The sequence below is a fragment of the Microplitis mediator genome, chromosome 9 (assembly GCF_029852145.1).
Source record: "Microplitis mediator isolate UGA2020A chromosome 9, iyMicMedi2.1, whole genome shotgun sequence".
NCBI lineage: Eukaryota > Metazoa > Arthropoda > Insecta > Hymenoptera > Braconidae > Microplitis > Microplitis mediator.
The window spans coordinates 7929303-7952828 of record NC_079977.1 but is presented as its reverse complement, the minus strand read 5'-3'; the positions used below and the strand labels follow the sequence as shown (position 1 = coordinate 7952828).

General features: G+C 28.5%; 1 long non-coding RNA gene across 2 annotated transcripts; it reads left to right on the top strand.

The window, feature by feature from the left end:
* The first annotated feature begins 4111 nt into the window (after positions 1-4111).
* On the top strand, positions 4112-9804 carry LOC130675099 (uncharacterized). Of its 2 annotated transcripts, XR_008991205.1 has the most exons (4): positions 4112-4481; positions 4587-4705; positions 4785-4937; positions 9588-9804. It is a non-coding gene; the product is annotated as an uncharacterized LOC130675099 (long non-coding RNA). The 2 variants fall into 2 exon arrangements; XR_008991204.1 differs by lacking the exon at positions 9588-9804 and having other exon boundaries at positions 4785-8401.
* The last annotated feature ends 13722 nt before the right edge of the window (positions 9805-23526 follow it).

The following is a 23526-nucleotide window of genomic DNA, read 5'->3' as shown; positions in this document are numbered from 1 at the left end:
TTCATTCGTGGAGAACTGGTATGAAAGAAAAGTAAGTTCACGCGCGAAAATCCCTCTAAATTTTTAGTCTCTTAATTTAAGTGCTTTGCATACATTTTTTGACAAAGATGGTGGGGGAAGGTGATTTTGCTCAGTCACCAACAGGAATTTGTCTTTTTGATTGCAAGCGTTACATTATAAAAGACCATAACGCGAGAGACGGAGAAGAATGTGTACAAAGTAAAATCGGTAACTCGAAATAAAATGTTAGTTATTTTCAATATTTGGTGGTTAAGAAAACGTAAAGACGCTTCATTCTTAACGATATCGAATATCTTAAAAGCTTAAGATAAAGGGAATGGATGTGAGATGGACAATAAAAAATTGACGAATAGAATCCATCGTGAAATACATAGAATTTCATATATTGCCACTTTAAAGCATTATAGCCGTAGATCGATAAAAGTTTTTAAAACTATGATTGCTTCGGATATAATATTGCGAGATTACTTAAAAAAATTTACAACTTTGTTCATCGTCTTTTTGAATTATATTAAAAAAAACATTTGCATGTGTTAAATGCCATCTGGCGAATATGCTATATAAAAAAATCAAAATAAAAATAATAATTGTTGGTCCGAAGTCTCAACCAATTTATATATAAGATTTTTCGTATATTATTATTATTATTATTATTGTTATAAATATAAGCATAGAAATATTTTAGAAAAAGCTTATCAAGGATAAATAATAATAAAAATTATTTTTGATATTAGCTTTTATATAATCTAGTACATCTAGAATGTTATTATTTTGCTTCAGTCCGAATTACTTCAAAATAGCACATGTTTCTAGCGAAAAATAGCTTTTAATAACAATAATAATGTATTAAATTACACATAAATTAAAATGTTGATAAATAACGAAATTTTAGATACGATACAAGATTGTACATAAATGAAACTGTCATAATTCAGACAGTAGGTTTTGCCGAAAACGTTTTAATTTTTATTCCTTTTTCATATTAAACGGTCAATATACCGATTTTGATGGGGACACAGAAGTTTATGTCCTGTAAAATTGTCTTGGTTTCGTCTTGTATTTCATAATTTTTTGTAAATATATTTTTTTTTTTCATTGTAATGAAAAAAATTTTTTTGTTTTGTTTAGAAGTCGAATGAACTTAGCAAGATCTTTACAGAGAAACTGTTTTTGTTTGGTTAATTTACTTAGATAAATAATGTTATCGATGTCAACGGCCTCCGGCATAACTTGAACACCCAGTAATAAGTTATGCCGCACGCCATTGACTGCGATGCTAAACTTGATGAAAAGTGAAAGATAATATAGCTTTGGAATACGTTTCAATATGATCGAAAAACAGGAATTTTTTATAGAAAAATTTTTGAAAGTATTGAAAAAACAAAATTTTTTCAAGTCGCTTGTTGCTGAAATTCAACGATGTTAAATACTTTTCAATCTTTGAGAATACTTTGAAATCGCTACTGCGAATTTGGAAGTCTTTAGAAACGTTTAAATTGTACATTTTCAAATGGCTTAAAATCTTTTTTAATTCTTTAAGAATATTTGAAAGTATTTGAATTGTTTCGTTTGCAATCGCTTTAAATACTTTCAAATTTCCAACATGAATTCGAAAAGATTAAAAGAGATTCAAATTTTATTTTTAATATGTTTTAATCACTTTTTTTTAATCATGATGTTGTAACAATTTGTTGATTGAAAAAAATATAATAAGTAAATAGTTATAAAAACTTTTCTTGCAACGTTTTGATATTATTGTGAACGTCTAATTGAAAATCTATTTGTTTTAAAAAAATATATATATGCATTTCATTAAGTAACACTTTTTAATTATATTGTTATAGGTACACCGTGTGCTACTATTGAACAGCCGCCGGTGCTGGCAATTAAAAAAGAAATGGAAAGACCACCTCCCTGTAAGGTAAGCCAAAAAAAAACGAAAAAGGTCCTATTTAAAAAGGACATTATAAAAAAGACCATTCGCCAGCCGAAATGGAAGTCGTTTTTTTCCCGTAATTTTACTTTTTATACAGTATATAACAAGCCTGTAATTTACATTTAATTCAATTTAAAGTAATAATATTCAATGAACGTCACAACAGAAAATTTAATACAAATTAAAAATTATAAATTAAAAATTTTTTTCAGGTGGCAACCACCAATACTACGGAAATTGAAGCTCCAATATCAAATCGCTTAATGAAGCGAATGCTGAAAATTGTAGCAAGCGTGAAGGTAAAATACATTAATCTAAGATAATAAAAAAATAAGTAAAATTTTCGTACATATATAAAACTATTGTTACAGAAAGTTGAAAATGATGAACCGGAAAAAAATGTGTCTGCTAACGAAACCAAAAAAAATATGGTTTCAGCCAAAGACTTAATGACAGTCCTGAAAGTAACAGAAAAAAAGTTAGATTCCATGAAGGACAATCGTATGAAGAATCCATGCTATAAAAGCACTGCCACCAAAAGTCTACAAAATTCAAAAAACACCTACACTCAGACATTGAAGGAGTCAAATAGGGAAAAAAACAAACCATACCGTTACCAACAATCACACAATAAAACTCGCAATAATAAACCCAAGAATTATGAGAAGAGAATCACTCCCCAGACATACAACCCTCAAACATACAACCCTCAAACATACAACCCCCAGCCTTACAACCCCCCGACATTCGCTCCTCAGACATACAACCCCCCGCCATACGCTCCCCAGACATTCGCTCCTCAGACATACAACCCCCCGCCATACGCTCCCCAGACATTCGCTCCTCAGACATACAACTCCCCGACATTCGCTCCTCAGCCATACAACCCCCCGACATTCGCTCCCCAGATATTCGCTCCTCAGACATTCAACCCCTCGACATTCGCTCCTCAGACATACAACCCCCCGATATTCGCTCCCCAGACATTCGCTCCTCAGACATACAACCCCCAGACATGCAACCCCCCGACATTCGTTCCCCAGACATACAACCACGAGAGATTCACTCCCCAGCCATGCAACCCCCCGACATTTCCTCCCCAAAATCACCAATAACACAATTAAAATTAAAATACAAAATAAACACATAAACAATAATTTAATAAAAATAAAAATAATATTACCGTAAAAAAAAACAAAAATTAGCCTAAAGTGTTATTATTTGAATATAATACCTTTATCCTTTATTAATAAGCAACTGGCAACGTTAGGGTTTTTAAAAAAAATCTTAGAAGATAACATTAATAATTTTTAACATTGTGTGAACATAAAATTTTTTGGAAAGTATCGAAACTTAGTTGTTAAGAAAAGTAGTTTTTAAATAGTTCTAAAAAAATTAAAAAGTTTTTAAATAATAATAGCGTACTCTTTTAAATCCGAAATAGTGACTATAGTGACTATTCACTATTGTTGCAGTGCAAAGTAGATCACTAATTCAAATAGTGGTATACTTGTCACTACTAAATAGTGAATAGTCAGTCACTATTTGATAGTCGAAGTCACAATTTCAATTTAAGAGAGTATAAATAAAAATAAACATCTGAAAAAAGTGCTATTACATTTTTATGAAGGGGTGTGTACAAGTGTTAAAAATGATGTAATTAAGGGCTAAAGAAAGAAATTTTTCAAAGTTTTTAAAAAAGCATTTCAGATTTATGTATCGATCGATACGCAATTTATTTTGTATTATTGTTCGAAACATGTGAAATCAAAAAATCGAATTCGCTTGGCCTTTGATATAATATTTGTGATGTTAATGATTCATTATTGTTTTGGTCTCAAAATGGACATTATTATACGGAGCTCCAGCAATTCGTTGGAAACACATACAATTATCCACCACTTCCTTCGCCATTCTTCCCATAAAATAAATTTATTCTTATTATATTGATAATATAAATGAAAATAATGAGAAATGAAAAGTTCGTTAATAAAGTTTCTATTGCTAAACGAATAAAATGTATTTGAAATATTGTTGGACATTAAACTCAGAATTACGCGCTTATTTATCAGAAGCGACATCTATATAAATTTAATATTTATCATCCTATTATTTTTTAGCTTCAAGCGCATGCGTCAGTGTCGGCCATCTTTAGACAGCATGTATGTGGTGTAACATGTAAACAAGCTTGATAAAATATATACGTATGAATAATTAAAATAAAATAACATAAAATTAGTCGTAAACAATTGAAAATTTGATAAGTGTTTAGAAAAAAAAAAACCACTCCGCTGACTGACGTGCGTTATATGTCATGTACCTGAAACTACGCGGTGAACTGATGGTTTGCAGTGTTTATAAAGTGATGCACAGTAGAGGTTATAAAGAGAAAATATTTATAATTTTATATTTATTAGTTTCTTTCTATATATAATTTTTATCGAAGTACTACTAAACACAGTCATCATAAAGGATAAATACACATAAAATGATGGTTACAACAAACAAGAATTAATAATTTTAGGTAAGTGAGATAAAGTGAAAGTATGATACGCACTACAGATTGATAATAAAACAGTTTGTTGCAATTTATTCGGAATTCATAATCTAATTGTTTTTATTTTTCCAGTTTGAACTTGCCCGAGTTGCTAAACATACACTTGGGAAACTGATGGATTTTTGTAGCGATGGAATAGCTACAAGAGCTACTTGTCAAGACAAAACAGCCTGAAGTAAAAAGGATAAAAGGTATAAGAAAAAATGATAAATTTCTTTCAAATATTATAATTTGTGTCCACTGGGATTCTCCGAAAAATTTTGTTTTAAGGCTTGAAATGTATGGACCAGAGAAGAATAGAAAAATATTGCGGACTATCAGAACTGACTGCTCCGGCCATAAGTAACCAAGGAAATCAAAGAGAAAAAATTCTCGCTGGAATATAAACGGTTATATGGGTCAAATTGAAAAATTAAAACGCAGGTATTGTGACATTAATATTTTTATGTAAATTAATTTAATTCTTTTCTGATAGGATGCCGGTTAACACTTACGTGTTAAATATAAATAGGATGAAATTGATGAAATTTCATCCCAAATAAGGCTTAATTATTGCTTTAAAGTTAATATTAATTTAAAAATAATTTACAATAAAATTTTAATATTGTAAAATAAAATGTAAGATAAGATTAAAAATATTTCAGTAGGTCTGGTTGTGTAGATTTTCGTAATCTACATGAAGCTAAGACCTTGTCATTAGATAATAATCGATTTATAGTTTAAGAAAAATATTAATTAAAAAACAATCTACGATGCAATTTGAATATTGTAAAATAAAATGTTAAATAAGATTTAAAAATATTTCAGTAGGTCTGGTTGTGTAGATTTTCGTAATCTACATGAAGCTAAGACCTTGTCATTAGATAATAATCGATTTATAGTTTAAGAAAAATATTAATTAAAAAACAATCTACGATGCAATTTTAATATTGTAAAATAAAATGTAAGATAAGATTAAAAATATTTCAGTAGGTCTGGTTGTGTAGATTTTCGTAATCTGCATGAAGCCAAGACCTTGAAATTAGATAATAATCGTTTTATAGATTAAGAGAAATATTAATTGAAAAACACTTCGCAATAAAATTCGAATATTGTAAAATGAGATTAAAAAAATGTCAGTAGGTCTGGTTGTGTAGATTTTCGTAATCTACATGAAGCTAAGACCTTGTCATTAGATAATAATCGATTTTTACTATTATTATTTTTATAATTATTATTTACCCAAAAATGAAGTATTTGCTCACGATTGAATAAGTTCAATAATAGTCCAAAAATAACTTCTTTTGAGTTGGAATATTTGGTTGAGTCCGGTTTTGTTAATTTTCATTATCGGCCTAAAACCAGGGTTTTCAAACCAAATTTCACCAATTATATAAATTTTCACATTCTAATAACTAATAATTTTTTAGACAACCATATAAGAGACGCATAAAATTTTCATGTTATTTTTGAATTATCTCAATCATTTGAACATGTACTTGAAATTTTTAAGTTCTCTTACTTATCGATTTAAGTCTAAAAATTCTTAACGCTGTCACGCTCACAGAGGGCGTTAGTGATATAAAGCGTGTTAAAAAGTACTTATCTGGTGAGCTCACTACTCGGGGAAAGGAACCCTTTTTACCGGTAAATTATCTATAAACCGCTCTTAATAAAAGTAATGAAATACTTTAAACCATTTGAATAGTTTAAAATTTTAATGACAGGTTCTATTCACTTATAGTTAAAATTTAATATTATCACTTATTAATTATCATCATTAATTAATTCACATTATAAAATAAACAATTTATAATAAATTTAATATTTGTTTTGATCGCCCACAATCGAATTCCCACGATAATATCGAGTCTTTTATACATTTTTAAATATTAATTTTCACAGAATTGTTATTTATCCTACTACTTTTTAATCACGATAATAAACTATTTATTACACCACTAATTTAGCATAGTAATAAATTATATATAAACGAATTCATATAAAATTATTTGTATTATATAGTTATTATTATGTTTAATTACACAACACTTTACTTAGCAAATTTTTATCATGAATTTGAGGTTATTTAGTATATTATGTAAATGTAAATATATCTTGACGAAGACGGTACATAGGTGGATGTAAAGTTTAATCAGGGTATCACTTCTAAGTCATCGATTATTCTTTAATCAAATGAATTATTTAAGATAAACCAATATGATCAATAATTTAATTAAAAAATAGATTTACTTATCCCTGATTAAAAAAAGCGATTTAAAACGATTTGCAATGTTAAATGCCCAGAAGAAGAGGGATTCAAAAGTATTCAATGTATTCAAAAGCATTAAAAAGTATTTAAAATTTTTTATTTCGAATCGTTTTAAATCGCTTTTTTCAATCAGGGATACTTACAGAGATATGCATTTTATAATTAGTACTTTTATTTGAAATATTATTCTTATTTGAAATAAATTTTTCAAATAAAAAGCAAAATATCATTTCCTTTGAAACAACGTTTATTATAATCAAATTCTAGTATACAATACAATATATACTTAATACCGTTGGAAAGCCGCGAATCTATCAAAAAAATTCCAAGAATATATCAACAGTACACCCTCAAAACTCCGCAAAAACTCCAACAAAACCCCGTGTCAAAGCCGTTAAAACTCCGACGATACACCGATGAAACTCCGTAAAAACCCTAACAAAACTCCGGAGAAATACCGACAAAACTCCGAGTGTCAAAGCCGCTAAAACTCCGACGATACACCGACGAAACTCTGCGAAAACCCTAACAAAACTCCGAAGAAACACCGACAAAACTCCAAGAATACACCGGCAAAACACCGACGAAAGTCCAAAGAAAAACCGAGAAAACTCCGGGTGGACACCGACCAAACTCGAAGAAAACACGAGAGAAACCTTGTCTCGTAACTGCACAAGAAACGCCGCCCTTCTACCATCAAAACACCGTCGTAACTCCGTCGATACACTGTGGAAACACTGTAAAGGAGTAAACACCGTAGAAACTCCGTGTTTTCACCACGTTTCTACGGTGTCGTCAAAACCGCTAGGGTTTTCCTTAATTGTACAACGTTACGTTTTTTACAGGTTATATCTTACGTATATTTGAATATATTTTTATCATTTTTGTATTTATTTTTTAAATATTAAATAATCAATAATAAATATTTTAAATTAATAATATAATAATATTTAGTAGAAATTAGATTAAATAATAATATAATAATTTATATCAATGAATAATACATACGGATAGTTATCCTTAATTATATTGGAACACTTGAAAAAGTATATAAGCACAATTTTCTTCACTAATATTTACAAATAAGTAGTAAATAATATTTATCAAAATGTTCAATTTAAATCACTATAGTGATTCAGTATACTGAATGTAATTATTAAGCACATATACAATTCACACTTTTAAAACACGTGTTGTGTATGTAGCAACTTCAACATTTAGTTTTTGTGTAAACCCTGTGCGCGCGCATCGTAAAGATGCGGATCATACAGTAACATATATGATAGTACATTCAGTAATGTATGGCCTAAGATTGAAATGAAAATAACTAGAAAACAATGCGAAACTCGAATGAACTTTATTCATACTAATTTGTAGGAAATAAAATTGTCTATAAAAAAGATTCTATAACATTTTTTGATATGTCTGATAGTTTTGCTGGAAAAGTAAAAAGATCTAAAAATTTATTATAGATTTGACTTCCAGCTCCGATAATTTTCGAATGGATGGATCTATCAAAAAATGATAAGAGACCTTTTTTGTAGAGCGTTAAATTCTCTACAATAATATGCTATGAACTTATTCATATGACGTGCGAATGCCGAGCTAGAAAAATAAAAAAAAAAAAAATTTTTTCCCCATGTTAACTTTGAAGATATAAAAAATGTATTAGTTCAAGAATATCTCTATCGTCGTTTAAAATTAAAAATCTAACATTTATTTCAATAATAAATTATGATCGTTTAGAATTCATTGGATGATATGAACCGAGTTCAATCATTTGTAAAATTTTATTTTTAATACAAAAAAATACGTTTTGATACATCTATATCGTAATGCATAAATATATTTGAAAATTATTACACTTTTATATTTTGAAATTGTTATTTGCATCATTTGTCGATTGACAAAATTGATAGAATTTTTTTAAACTGTTTAAGAAATTTAAGCGTTTTATAATATACATGTTTTTTCGATTAAACGTTTTTTAAAAAACACACAGAATTCTGAAAAAGTGTTTAATTCCGGAATATCTGTTTTAATTTAAAACACTCGATGTTTTTTTAAACGTTTAATGTAACAGTAATTACTGTTACATTAAACGCTTAAGCGCTTTATAATAAAACAGGTAGAAGTGTTTTTTTCTTTAAACGGATAAAACGTTTTCGGATTAAACACTTAAGTATGTTACGCGAACCTTTAAAAAACTTGAAATGATTTATGCGATTGTTTAAACGTTTATACCGTTTTACTTCTAAGCGCTTAAGTTGCAGAAAACACTAACGAGTTTTATTTTAACACTGAGTTAAACACTTGGATTTGCAGTGTGAATCTTCTGATAATAAGAATATTATTCCAGGAAATGACAACAATCAATAACGACTTTTATTCAAAGGCAACTATTATTTCTAATATTAGAAATATTATTATAAAAATTTCATTGATTGTACTTCAATGGAAAAATTATTATTTTTATTTTAAAAATATTTATATTATTAATTAATGACACTAAACACTTAAAGTGTGTATTGATGCCTAAACACTTAAAGTGTGTATTGATGCCTAAACACTTTAAGTGCCTTATTATCTAAAACACTTTATGTGTGTTAAAATTAAACGTTTAAAGTGTTTACCACACTTTAAACACTAAAAAGTGTTTAGTCATGACTACAAGTATTTAAACGCTTAAAGTGTTTCAAAACAAAACACTTGGATTCGCAGTGAGATCGTACATAAATAGTAAATTCATGACGTTTAGTTATTTTTGCAGGAAAAAACATTTTTTACGATAAAAATAATGGAAATAAGTTATTGGTTTTTAGGAGTTTAATCCCCAATTAAAAGAAACGATTCATCAAGAAACGATTGCAATGTTTAACTCCTATAAGGGTGATTCAAAAGTATTCAACGTATTGAAAATCATTAAAAAGTATTTAAAATTTTTTTTTCAAATCATTTCTTTTAATAAGAGACATCAAATATATTTTATAAACTTAATTTGTAACATTAAATCACATTTTGTTTTATTTTTATATACAGAATGAGGTTTAGTTGCACACAAATTTTGAAAAATAAAGTATTTTGTTTCATATAGTAATAATAATGATACATGTTATAAAAATAAATTTAGTATATTAACTTGATAATAACTACTGATTTGTTACAATCTAAATAATACTAAGTAAAAATATTTGTATAAATATTTCATTGTGATCTTTTCAAATCTTCATTTGTTAGAAATTTAAAAATATCCCTCGTAAAAGTATTTGGGAGTTGCAGTTCTTGGAAAATATCATTAGTTAAATCAATAGCATTGAATAAGAATTTTTTTCTTCTTAATGCTTTTTTTAAACGGTAAGTCATCATTCCAGCATATAGTGGAAAAATAGATTTAATGTCTAAATCTAAAATAGTACTATCACTAACATATTTTAAAATTCAAGCTAATTTGTGTACACATTTATTATATAGTACATTATGATACGTTACATTACTTGTACCAACAAATGTTATCTTCATTTTTTCAATTTTGCTCATGCACTGGACGCGTAATTCACCGAATTTTTCACTATTTACGACTGCTAAATTTTCTTCATTGAGATAAAAATTCGCCGCACTACATTTCGCAATATGTTCCGTAATTGCATCATTAACTTTTTTTGAATTATTTAGTCTTGAAGTAAATGCTGTTTTACCTCCAGTGTTTTTCAAATTAATTTGTGTGCACATTTATTAGATAAAACGAAATGGTACGTTACATTACTTGTACCAATAAATGTTCTCTTCATTTTTTTAATTTCGTTTATGCACTGGTTGCGTAATTTGTCAAATTTTTTTCCATTATTTACGACTGCTAAATTTTCTTCATTGAGATAAAAATTCGCCGCACTACATTTCACAATATGTTCCGTAATTGTATCGGTAACTTTTTTTGCATCAGGAGACACGTTATGTAGTCTCGCAGTAGTAAATGCTGTTTTACCAAGATGGTTTATTAAATTAACATCAATACCAGCGTTAAGAAGTTGCCTTATGATATCATCGTCGGTCGCATACATAATTCCGTAATGAAGTGCTGAATCTTCATTCGGTAATACAAAAATTTTAAGCAAATAGAATTTAAATTTAAATATATATATGTGTATATTTTTTTTTGTACTTACAATGCATAAGTTCTACTTTAATTTTAGAATTAATTAGTTTGTTTCGGAATTTACTAATTTTACATTGTACTACAATTACAATAATCGAGCAGCTATTGCTCTTTATCAAACGGGTTAACGAATACGTGTATGTGTGTTAGTGGTCATCATAAACGATTTTGTTAAGTGTGCATGCGTCATAGTTTACTTTTTGAGGGAGAAGGAGCTTCCTTTAACTCGAAAATTCCAAGGAATTTCCGCTCCTCCGTAGATAAGCTGTCCGGGTTAATGTAGATTGACTGTATGTACTTTGACGAAAGTGTTTTCGAACTGTCTGAGCTCGAAAACAGCGGGAAGTTTCAGAGCTTGCTTGCAGGGACGGCCAGTTTACAGTTTTTCATTTTTTCTTCGACGTTATCAAAATCAGGATCACTATTTCGTTTCTTTCCTTACCATGCTCTCTCAATTGATTTTCAAGTTTTTCTACATAGGATGTTGATGCGTCAGACGCCTTTTCATCAAATATCTCATAGTAAATATCGCTTAAGAAATTGAACAAATGATATAGAGAGCTCCCATCATCAAAATCCTTTTTGTCATCAATTGCTGATGTTGACGACTGAGACCGAAGAAATTCGTTTAACACTTTGTATTGTCGCATTCATTTTTCAGCGTTTTCATCCAGTCTGGGATTGACTTCGTTTGCATCATTTTGATTTAATCGAATTGTTTTATTTTTGATAATAATTCTTACGTTGAGAATATATAGTATCTGCCTCATCAATTGTCGAAGACTAATCAAATAATTTGTAAACGCTACGTGGTCACTCTTTTCAATGGTACTGCTCGACAATTTGTCACTATTTTTAGATTTTTCATTAGTAGATTCTGGATTCACCAAAGCAGCGACTATTGCGATTTCGTCATTAGTTGACGATGTTTGTAAATCATTCACAATCGAATGTAATAAACCATAAACTTCTTCATTAGTGTATGGTTCGAATGGCTTACCATCAACGTTTTTTGTTGCTGGACCGCGTCTTCGAATTATTGATTTTATCTCTGTAACAAAAAAAAATAATAATGTAATTGAACATCGCTGTAATTCATGATATTTCATAAGTTATAAGATATACACTGTAAAAAATTTTTGGTGTGAAAATGATCCCCGAGGACTTGATACGGTCTGCTTGCCCGACTCAAAAATTAAACTTGATTTAGGCTCGCTTCACCTTGTTTTCTTTTGAAGCTATCGATTGCCGATGATTTTTCGCTTAGATCTCGACTTTTTCGACTTAAATTAAATTTTTTTCAACTTTTTTCATCTTAGTTTCAATTTATTCGTCTTTACTTTGAGCACGATAGTTAAGGCCAAAAATTTGTTTTTTTTAAAAGGGAGAGATAAAAGATGGGAGGAGCTGAATTGCTGATTGGTTGAATTTTTATAGATTTGTATTTGTTTATTTGAATGGAGTGAAAAGAACGATGAAACAAAAATGTTTAATCAATGCAATACGAATATACTAGTCACATAACCATGTATTCTTGTAATCTTGATGTGGAACTACGTTGGTTGAAACTCTAAAATATGCAATCAACTATATTTTGAATGAATTTAAACTAAGGGTAATGTTTTGCAAATATTTTAGATGATATTATTTTAGCCAACGGATTGAAAAATTTTTCTTTAATTAGAACATGCATGTTCAAATCATGATTTGTACGCTGGACAGCTTCGATTCATCGCTCAGAATATTGATTAAAATGTATTTTTCCCTATATTTTTCGTCAATTACTGCGCAGATCAGTAATCAGTACTATCTTTTTCCGTGTAAAATTAAATAAGACGAAGCAATATCTGAAAAAAAGGTGGAATAATTTTAATAAATTTTAAACGATAAAAATTTAACTGAGAAAAAACTAAAAAAAAAAATTATTGGACTACAAGTTGAATAAAAATTAATACTGGAAAAAAAGAGATTAAAATTATAAAGCAATAATAGAATCAAATTAATGATTAAAAATAAATTATTATTATTATGAGTGATTAAGGTCTGCACTTTTTCAATTTTCCAACATTTTTTTTTTTCATTTTTACTATTTTTCATCATAATTTGATGATCTTACAAGCATTTGTAGTGTCATACACGCCTATAAAATTTTGATGGCATTGTACAACTTGTTCTAATTGCATATCTCAAGCGCCAAATCTCCGAGTGTAGTCTACTGTTAAAGCGCCGAACTCCACCCATGTTAAATTCGCTCATTTATTTATAGAGAGGGGGGGGGGGGCAAAACAAGTTACTTAAGGAAATGTTAAGTTTTCGGGAACGCAAAGTCGTTAAATATATTTTTTTTCAATCAATATTCTGAGCGATGAATCGAAGCTGTCCAGCGTGCAAATCATGATTTGAACATGCATGTTCTAATTAAAGAAAAATTTTTCAATCCGTTGGCTAAAATAATATCATCTAAAATATTTGCAAAACATTACCCTTAGTTTAAATTCATTCAAAATATAGTTGACTGCATATTTTCGAGTTTCAACCAACGTAGTTCCACATCAAGATTACAAATATACATGGTTATGTGACTAGTGTATTCGTATTGCATTGATTAAACATTTTTGTTTCATTGTTCTTTCCACTCCATTGAAATAAACAAATACAAATCTATAAAAATTCGACCAATCAGCAATCAGCTCCTCTCATCTTTTATCTCTCCCTTTTGAAAAATCCAAATTCTTGGCCAACGATAGTCATTTACTTTACTTTTGACTTGCTGAATCGAGTCGAAAAAAAGTTATTCTAATTCACCTTACTTCCGCCTCGATATACACTTATCCAAAAAATTAAAGGAACAAACAAATTTTAAAAATTTTTTAGTGATTTTTGGAAAGCTGTATTTTCGTGAAAAATGATCGTATCGAAAAAATAAAAAAAGCAACTTAAAGTTTGAAATCTCTAGTTTAAAGATCTTCCAGCAAAATAATTTTCTGAGCCACGGTCTCTGCGGAATCATAAGAAATAGGTCGAGACAAAAATTTTCTAAATTTTTTAGTTTTGTATTTTAGGTCCACGGGGCCAAGAAAATTTTTTTCGAAAAAACCAATTCATGGCTCGTTTAGGAAATTTATTCGGCTACAATTTGTTTCTTTTTTTTTGTTTCTCTGTATGACAATTTGCTGCTGAGATATCAGCCTTCAAATGAAAAAGGATCCTGTTTTCTTTAATTATCGATGACTCAGCAACTAATGATCGCACATTAATTTAAAGGGCATTTTGAGAAACTTGAACACATTCCCTACAAGCTCCATTTTCGATTAAAAAAAAAAAAAATTGTTTTATCCTTAATATCAATTTGAAAAACCGACAAAAAATGGCCATTTTCTAGTTTTTTAGTCAACTTATCACTACTTTGCAAATATTAATGGAAAGGTTAATGTTGCCAGGTTATTTTATAGCTTAATGTACCTCTAAATACCCTGGAAATTCTCAGATTAATCCATTGAACCGTTTGTCCGGGCCGATTGCTCAAAGCTTTACACAACAATTAAAGGAACAAGTTTTGCTCCTTAATCCTCTTCGAGCTCGAAAATGCTGGAAAATTTTGAGATTTCAAGCTTCAATTAGCTTTTTTTATTTTTTCGATACGATCATTTTTCACGAAAATACAGCTTTTCAAAAATCACTAAAAAATTTCTAAAATTATCTTATTCCTTTAATTTTTTGGATAAGTGAATAAAAATTATTTCACCTTAGTTTTGACTTTTTTGCCTGATAATTTAAGTCGAATAAGTCTAAACCAAATCAATTTCGACTTGATTTAAACATTTTTGTCTTAAATCGTGACTAAGTAAGCCAGTCAAGTCTAAACCAAGGCGAAAACTCAATGTATTTCATATCTCCGAAAAAAAAGTCGAGTTTATCTTATGAAAAACGGCTCAAAATTTCTACTTGGTAAACCAAGTCTAAATCAAATTTTATTTTTGTCCTGGGCGGTGTAAATTGACGGTGTGAAATATTAAGCGGTGTACTTTTAACACGGCATGAGTGATTTTCTTTGACACCGTTTGGTGTTATCACCTCAAATATTGTCCGATTATATAATCAGTAGTTAAAAATTATTAAATAATATATAGGTTACAGTGCTAGATAGTCGAATTGTATAACAAGTTGTATACAAATTGTCGTCAAAAACAGAAAAGCTGGAAGTTGACGGACATTTGATGAAAAATTGAAGGAAACTTTTGTAAAGTAAACTTTTGCTAAGCAAATTGGGCTATTAGGGCCTATCTAAGTGATCTACTTGAGAAAGAATAGACAAAGTTTCCGCCAACTGTGCAAGTGCAACAAGGACAAAGAAAATTGACCTGGCCCCTTTTAAGAAGTTTCTTTATCACTCTCAAGTGGGAGAGCAATGTATTCTATCCTTGTTGTACTCGCACAGTCCCTGAAAATGCCGACCACGTTTTTTTCTTAAACATATAAAAATTTATGGAAAATAAGAACCTACATTTTACTAGATTATAGAGTAATGTATTGAGCCTCGGTATTATTTTTCGTTTAGGATTTTCATTCGAACAACAAAGTTGGATTAATTAATAAAAAATCGTATATTTTAGCTCAGATAGTTAACGAAATTAAAAAAAAATATTAATACAATTTACGATAGAACAAAATGTAAAAAAAAAATACAAAAATCATTCAATGTAATTATAACTAAGGCATTGTAAAACATACTATTGTACTTTTTTGTTAAAGAAATCACGGCTTTCCTGGTCTTGTTTATTGACTTTTCAGATTAGATTCATCGTATTAATAAATACATGTGGACTAATAATATTAGTACGCACTGTAATAAAATATATTTATTGAATAAAATCAAAGTCCTGAATTATAGTATTTCTTTTAAATCGATTATTTTAAAAGTGTCATTAATATGTGGTTTATATAAGTGTCACTCCAGCCTATACTAGCAGAATCGATTTTTAGGATAATTTCTTAAAGACGAATTACAAAATTTTTTATAATTAAATGAGGAAAAAGTAAAATTTAATTTTTATTAACTTACTCAGTAATGATGATTAGTTTCCGTTATGGTTTTTTCTATTTTTGTTTGGAGTGAGTTGATCGAAGTCCTTATTTCTCTCGAGTGTGGTGGCTACCAGCCCACTCTGTTTGAGATCGGCTACCAGCCTATTCTGTATTATAAACTGTATGAGATCGGCTACCAGCCTATTCTGTATTATAAACTGTATGAGATCGGCTACCAGCCTATTCTGTATTATAAACTGTATGAGATCGGCTACCAGCCTATTCTGCATTATGAACTGTATGAGATCGGCTACCAGCCTATTCTGTATTATGAACTGTATGAGATCGGCTACCAGCCTAATCTGTACGTGCTCAATAGGTCGGGACTCACGACACAACTGACTAATTTTTTGGGTCCGTCTTCGACCTCTCGAAAAAAATGGGTGGTTACCCAAGTTTCTATAATTGGGGGAAAATCTCTTCCACCTCTACCCAAAGTTTTCCACTTCCCTTCAGGAAAATCATTGTTTCGGGGCCGCACTATCCCTTCCACATTGATTTCCCGTTTCCCTCTCTTTCGGTTCTGCGTAACTCACCCCTCTTTTTATTAAACTAAATATAATAATAACAATGTTAACAATAATAATAAAAGTAATTAATATTATTTTTTTTTATAACTCAATAAATAATTTGATTTATTATTTTTTTTATTCTCATATTATTGTTGAATTAATTTTTCTATTCCGTTAATGTTTAAGTTTTATTTCAATATTTTAATTTCTAAAATTTTAATGTTTTATTTAATTTAATTTAAATTATCATATTTTAAAATTTTATTATTTTAAAATCTAATATTTTAATGTTTTATTTTATTTATTTAAATTGTCATATTTCATTTTTCATTGTTCAAATTCTATACCATTTTAATGTTTTATTTTATTTAGTTTAAATTATCATATTTTAAAATTTTTTTATTTTAAAATCTGATATTTTAATGTTTTATTTTATCTATGTAAATTGTCATATTTCATTTTTCATTATTTTAAATTCTACCATTTTAATGTTTTATTTTATTTAATTAAATTTACCGTAAACCTTTTATTTTTTTTTTATTTATTTAGCATTACTTTGTCTAGACACCATAATTTACTTTTAAGTATTTTTCAATTGAGAAAACATATTAAAAACTCATTACAGAAGTACTATTTATTTTAAAACTTATTTTAGAGTGCAGTTGTAATAAGAAAATGCGGCAGCTGCCCTGGCGAGGATTAGAAATCTTCCTCGTCCAGTAAAATATTCGGACAAAATTACCTGTCTAGACAAATTTTAAGACTGGAATAAAAATAGAATAAAATAAAGATAAAATAAAATAAAATGACATAATAATATAAAAAAAGGCCATTCGGCAGCCGAAATGGAAGGTAGATTTATAAAAAGGCACATACAGACATATCTTGTGATACATGTTAGTGTATATAGACATGATATGATATTAGGCTCGTTTTCTTAGAGTGAGGGTAAAAAAAGACAACGACTATTTTCGATAGAGAACTTCAGATAGTTGATTCGACAAAACATTTTATAGGTAACCTAACACGGAAAAAACTATAGAAAATTTTATTAGTATGAGATCATAATTGTAATTGCTATTACGATGGCAAGATCAGATATAATTTTAAAACTACAGGTACGATTGAAACATCATAAATATTAAAAGAAATACTTTTAAAATATAAAATAGCTGTGAAATTTGCAGTTTATTTTGTTCAGAATAAAGTACAACTGACAAAATTGTATTATAATGGAAAATACATAAGTTATGTGGAATGAAAACCTTATTTTCAACTTTTATTGATTTCATGAAAATTTCAAGGCTATCAAATTATTGAAAGAAATACTCGAAACATAAAGGTTAAGGTCATAAATTAAAGCTTATTAGTCAAGCTTTAGAATACTTTTCACAGAAATTATCTATGAGTTTCAGCTTTAAAGTTATATAAACTTTAAAAGTGAATAAAAACTGATTTTTTCGAAAAATCGTGAAAATTTTTAAACAGCCATAACTTCAAAACTATTTGAACGATTCAGCCCATCTTTGAACTTGATCAAGATAATCGCCTATAGAATAAGTATGAAAAATTTCATTAAGATCCGATAAGAACTGTAGGTGCTATCGTAATGACAAGACCAGTGATAATCATAGGGAGTAGAGGTACATTTGATTCATCATAAGTAATAAAAGAAATACTTTTAAAATATAAAATAGCAGTGAAATTTACAGGTTATTTTGTGCACAATAAAATACAACTGACGAAACCGGATTATAATGGGAAATTCATAAGTTATATGGAATGAAACCCATATTTTCAACATTTTTTGATTCCATTAAAATTTTCAAGGCCATCAAATTATAGGATGAAATGGTCGAAATATGAAGTCTAAGGTCATAAATTAAAGCTTATTAGACAAGCTTTCAGATACTTTTTACGGAAATTGTCTATGAGTATTAGTTTTAAAATTATATGAACTTGAATGTGGAAAAAAATTGATTTCTTCAAAAAATCATGGAAATTTCAAAAAGCCATAACTTCTAAACTAATCAACCGATTTTGCCCATCTTCGAACTTAACCGTGATAATCGCCCATAGAATAAGTGTGAAAAATTTCATTAAGATCTGATAAGAATTGTAGGCGTAATCGTGTCCTCAAAACTGCGTTATATCCCATATATATATATGTATATATATATTATATATGTATGTATATATATATATATATATATATATATATATATATATATATATACATACATATATAAATTTTTTAACGGATGGTATTTTCGAACCCTACTCAACTAATTATGATAGGTTGTGACAAAATTCCTTGAAAAATCGACCATGAGGACAAATACAATAGTTAGATTTTAGAAAAATCTACCTAAAAAAAAGAAAGAAAAATAATTCGGACGTAACAGTAAGTTAATAAAAAAATAAACAATGAAATTGTTGGTAAAAAAAATTTTTTTTTTGTTAGTTTATAGAGGACTATCAATTATGATTTTTAGATAAAAAATAATTTCTCAACTAGTTATTTAAACAATATAAATATAAAAAAACACGATTATAAGCAATTAAAAATTGTTATAAAGGAAAAATTTTTTTCTTAAAAATCATAATATTTGCTGTATAATGAAGTTGTGAAAAAAAATTTTTTAAAAATATTGAAATAATCAATTTGTTTATAAAAAATTTATGAACAAATGGCGGAAAAATTGTTTTTTGCAATTCAATTAATATTTTGTATTAATAAAGAAACGGTAATATGATAATTAAGAAAAAAAAAATTTTTCTAACAACATTATTTGGATTTTTCATTTTTTGTTCAAGTACAAAAATTGTTATAAATAAAGTATGAATATTTTTTTAACTTTTGTAGCGTGATCTTGTTGAGTATGTATGTAAGAAAGGCTCCACGAAGCGAAAAATTTATACGACAATTATTTAAACATTTTTTTCATTTATAATGAAGACGTAAGTTCGAGAAAATTTCGTTAGTTAACAATCGTTCAACTTGTTGAAAAATGAACTTTAAGAAAAATTTTCAACGGGAATAAATTATTTAAAGCGTTCAGAATACACCATAATTTTTTCAAATTTAAAAAAAAATATTTAATACCTCAAATAAATTAATTAATGTCTCGTACTCGCTTTTGAAGCCGCGCGCGCGCAACCTAAAAAAGTCGCGCGGAGACACATTTTCAGCGGCTTGCAGGCACACCGTCAAAAGTAAAAATTTCAGAATTATACCAACTTCAGAAACTCACAGTTAGGAATGTAAAAAATAAAGATGGTTCATAATTCAGAATGACAAATTATCACCTTGTCAAAAACATCGAATCTCTAATCTTTATATCAACACATACTCAGAATTTACAATATTCATTCTTTCGTAATAAAGAATTAACAATATTTAGAATGACAATATTTCAGAAATCCAATACTTCCGAAATTTCAAACTACGAACGCCAATTCTTCAGAATTACATTTTATACGAATGACCATTTTAGTAAAATTTTCTAAGCTTTGCTGACAGTCGGTATTACAGACTTTCCCTATGAATTTACCATTATCATGTGAGTGCTTTGGCGGATTGATTGGGTTTAAAAAATTTGTATGACTCGTTATGTAATAATTATATATGAATTTTACGAGTTTAATTTGTATGAAACGATTATATTGAATGTACTGAATTAAGATAGAAGTGCTATTTATGGCCAGTGTTTTATTTTTAGACCTTTAATATTTCATTTTAATTAATGGAGAAGTATAAAAAAAAAAAAAATTCATTCTAATACAGTAAAAAAAATCGGTCTGTCAGTTGACCCTGCGGGCCAGCCCCCAAACTTCCCGCTGTTTTCGAGCTCGTTGAGCCAATTTTGTATACAATTACTATCACAATAATTATTAGTATAAATTTTATATATAATTTGTATACATTTACTATCACAATAATTATTAGTATAAATTTTATATATAATTTGTATACAATTACTATCACAATAATTATTAGTATAAATTTCATATATAATTTGTATACAATTACTATCAAAATAATTATTTGTATTAATTTTATATATAATTTGTATACAATTACTATCACAATTATTATTAGTATAAATTTCATATATAATTTGTATACAATTACTATCACAATAATTATTTGTATTAATTTTATATATAATTTGTATACAATTACTATCACAATAATTACTGTCAGAGAAAATCGATAGAAAATCCATAAGAAATTGACAGAAAACCAAAACTTGTTGCTGTCATAGAAAATCGATAGAAAATCCATAGAAAATCAGTCTGTCAGTTAACCCTGCGGGCCAGCCCCAAAACTTTCCGCTGTTTTCGAGCTCAGCGAGCTCGAAAACATTATTGTGATTACATTTTCGAGCTCTTCGAGCTCGCAAATACTTTTGTATGCCATTGTTTTGTAAAAAACCATTTTTTAGCATTTCCTTCTCCCACGATATCTCGCGAACGAATTAACCGATTTTGATGGTTGAGGTGGCAATCGACGCGTTTTATCAAGTTCTGAAGCTGATCAAATTTTGAAATTGATTCATTCAGCCGTTTTTGAGAAATTTCAAAAAAACCAAGGAAAAATTTTTTTTTGAATTCTTTCGTTAACGGTTTCTCTTGAACGAATGAACCGATTTTGATGGTTGAGGTGGCATTCGACGCGGCTTATAGAGTTTCAGAGCTGATTAAATTTTGGAATCAATCCATCGATCAAATTAAAAGTTATCCAAATAAAACATTTTCGAAAAAATTTTATTTTTGAAATATCTCTGAACGCACCCTACCGATTAAGTTCAAATTTTTACGGCTTCAAGACATTAACAAGCCGCGTTGAATGACACCTCAACGATCAAAATCGGTTCATCTGTTCAAGAGTTATGAATATTTACATACATACATACGTACGTACGTACGTACGTACACACATACATACACTCGGACATCATCGTGAAATTAGTCAGAATAGCTTCTTAAGACCTCGAAACGTCGACATCTGATGGAAATTCAATTTTCGTAAATCGGACCGAAACCAATAACTTCCCGAATTTTTGAAAATTTACAATTTTCTTAGCGGGAAGTTCAAAATTCCCTTTAAATGAATTAAAAAAAATTCATCATATCATTACGTACTTTGCGTATTATTTTATTAAAATTTTTGAAGTAACCAAAACTGGTACTAAAGTGGCCAAAAATGGTACTTCTATCCTATATGAATTATAAAATAAAATTCAAATAAGATATTGAAAATAATACACGGATCAATGTCCAATGGAATGAATCAATTATTCTTGAATTATAATTATTATTTAAAATATTGGACCTAATAAAACATAAACATATATGTTAATTATAAATTTATAAATAAAAAATGCATCTGGATTTGATTTAGGCTGTATTTTTATTCATCACACAAGCATTAATAATAATTAAGTTACAATAATAATAATCCGAAAATTCCCATAGAATCCAATCACATGCGACAAAAACGGCATTGAAACCAATACAGTCTATAGGATTCTATGCGGTTTTTGTCGCAGTTACGTGGATTCTACAAGAATTTTTGGACAGGGTATATACTGATATACATCAAGATTAGTTTCGATTAAAATTTAGTTTAGTTAAATTGATAATATTTAAAATCTATAAACTATTTTTAAACAGATGAGATTATATTGTTTATTAGTATGTGTTAAAAAAATTATGTCACTAATTTTACGATTTTATGTTGAAGCTTAAATAATTATAACTCAACTATTCTTTCTAAACATGAATAAGTCAATATTCACTAATTCTGAGTGCCAACCGAACCACTTTTTGAAATTAGTGGTTCGGTTTGCACTTGGCATTAGTAAATCTTCACTTATTTTCACTTATTCATGTTTAGAGAGTTATTAGAACTTAATTATTACTGGCCACAAATAGCACTTCTATCTTAATTCAGTACATTCAATATAATCGTTTCATACAAATTAAACTCGTAAAATTCATATATAATTATTACATAACGAGTCATACAAATTTTTTAAACCCAATCAATCCGCCAAAGCACTCACATGATAATGGTAAATTCATAGGGAAAGTCTGTAATACCGACTGTCAGCAAAGCTTAGAAAACTTTACTAAAATGGTCATTCGTATAAAATGTAATTCTGAAGAATTGGCGTTCGTAGTTTGAAATTTCGGAAGTATTGGATTTCTGAAATATTGTCATTCTAAATATTGTTAATTCTTTATTACGAAAGAATGAATATTGTAAATTCTGAGTATGTGTTGATATAAAGATTAGAGATTCGATGTTTTTGACAAGGTGATAATTTGTCATTCTGAATTATGAACCATCTTTATTTTTTACATTCCTAACTGTGAGTTTCTGAAGTTGGTATACTTCTGAAATTTTTACTTTTGACGGTGTGCCTGCAAGCCTTTTCAGCGTTAAATTAAAATTATAAATAATGGAGATAGAAATCCGGAGAGTCGGAGTTTTTTAATAGAAATTTCCTCCTCTTTAAGAATCTTTTTGTAAGATTTCTTAAATATTAATAGTCTATGAAATATTGGCAAAAAACGAAATGCCTTCTTTTTTTCGTCTTTAATTGTTTATAACTTTTGCAATTTTTTACGTGCTAATACACACTTTTAGGACATTTTTCTAGGCGTCATTCCGGATCCAATGAGCTATCGCACTTAATTTTAAGAGCAGTATCTCTATTTTGGACCATTTTCAACTTGTCGACTAGACTATATATATATATACATGAGACCGATTCAAAAAAATCGACTATTTTTTTGTTCTTCATTAGATCGAAAATATTGTTGGAAATGACGAAAAAAAATACTGTGGAAGTTTGAGCTCTTAATATTAATATTAACAGCTGCCGCATCGCAATTTTCCATTTCCCGTTTAAATAACATGGGAAAATTTATTTTTTAAGCTTTGGAATTTTGTAGCTCGCGGTGGGACCAATACTTTCAAATGTTCAAGACATAATCTCA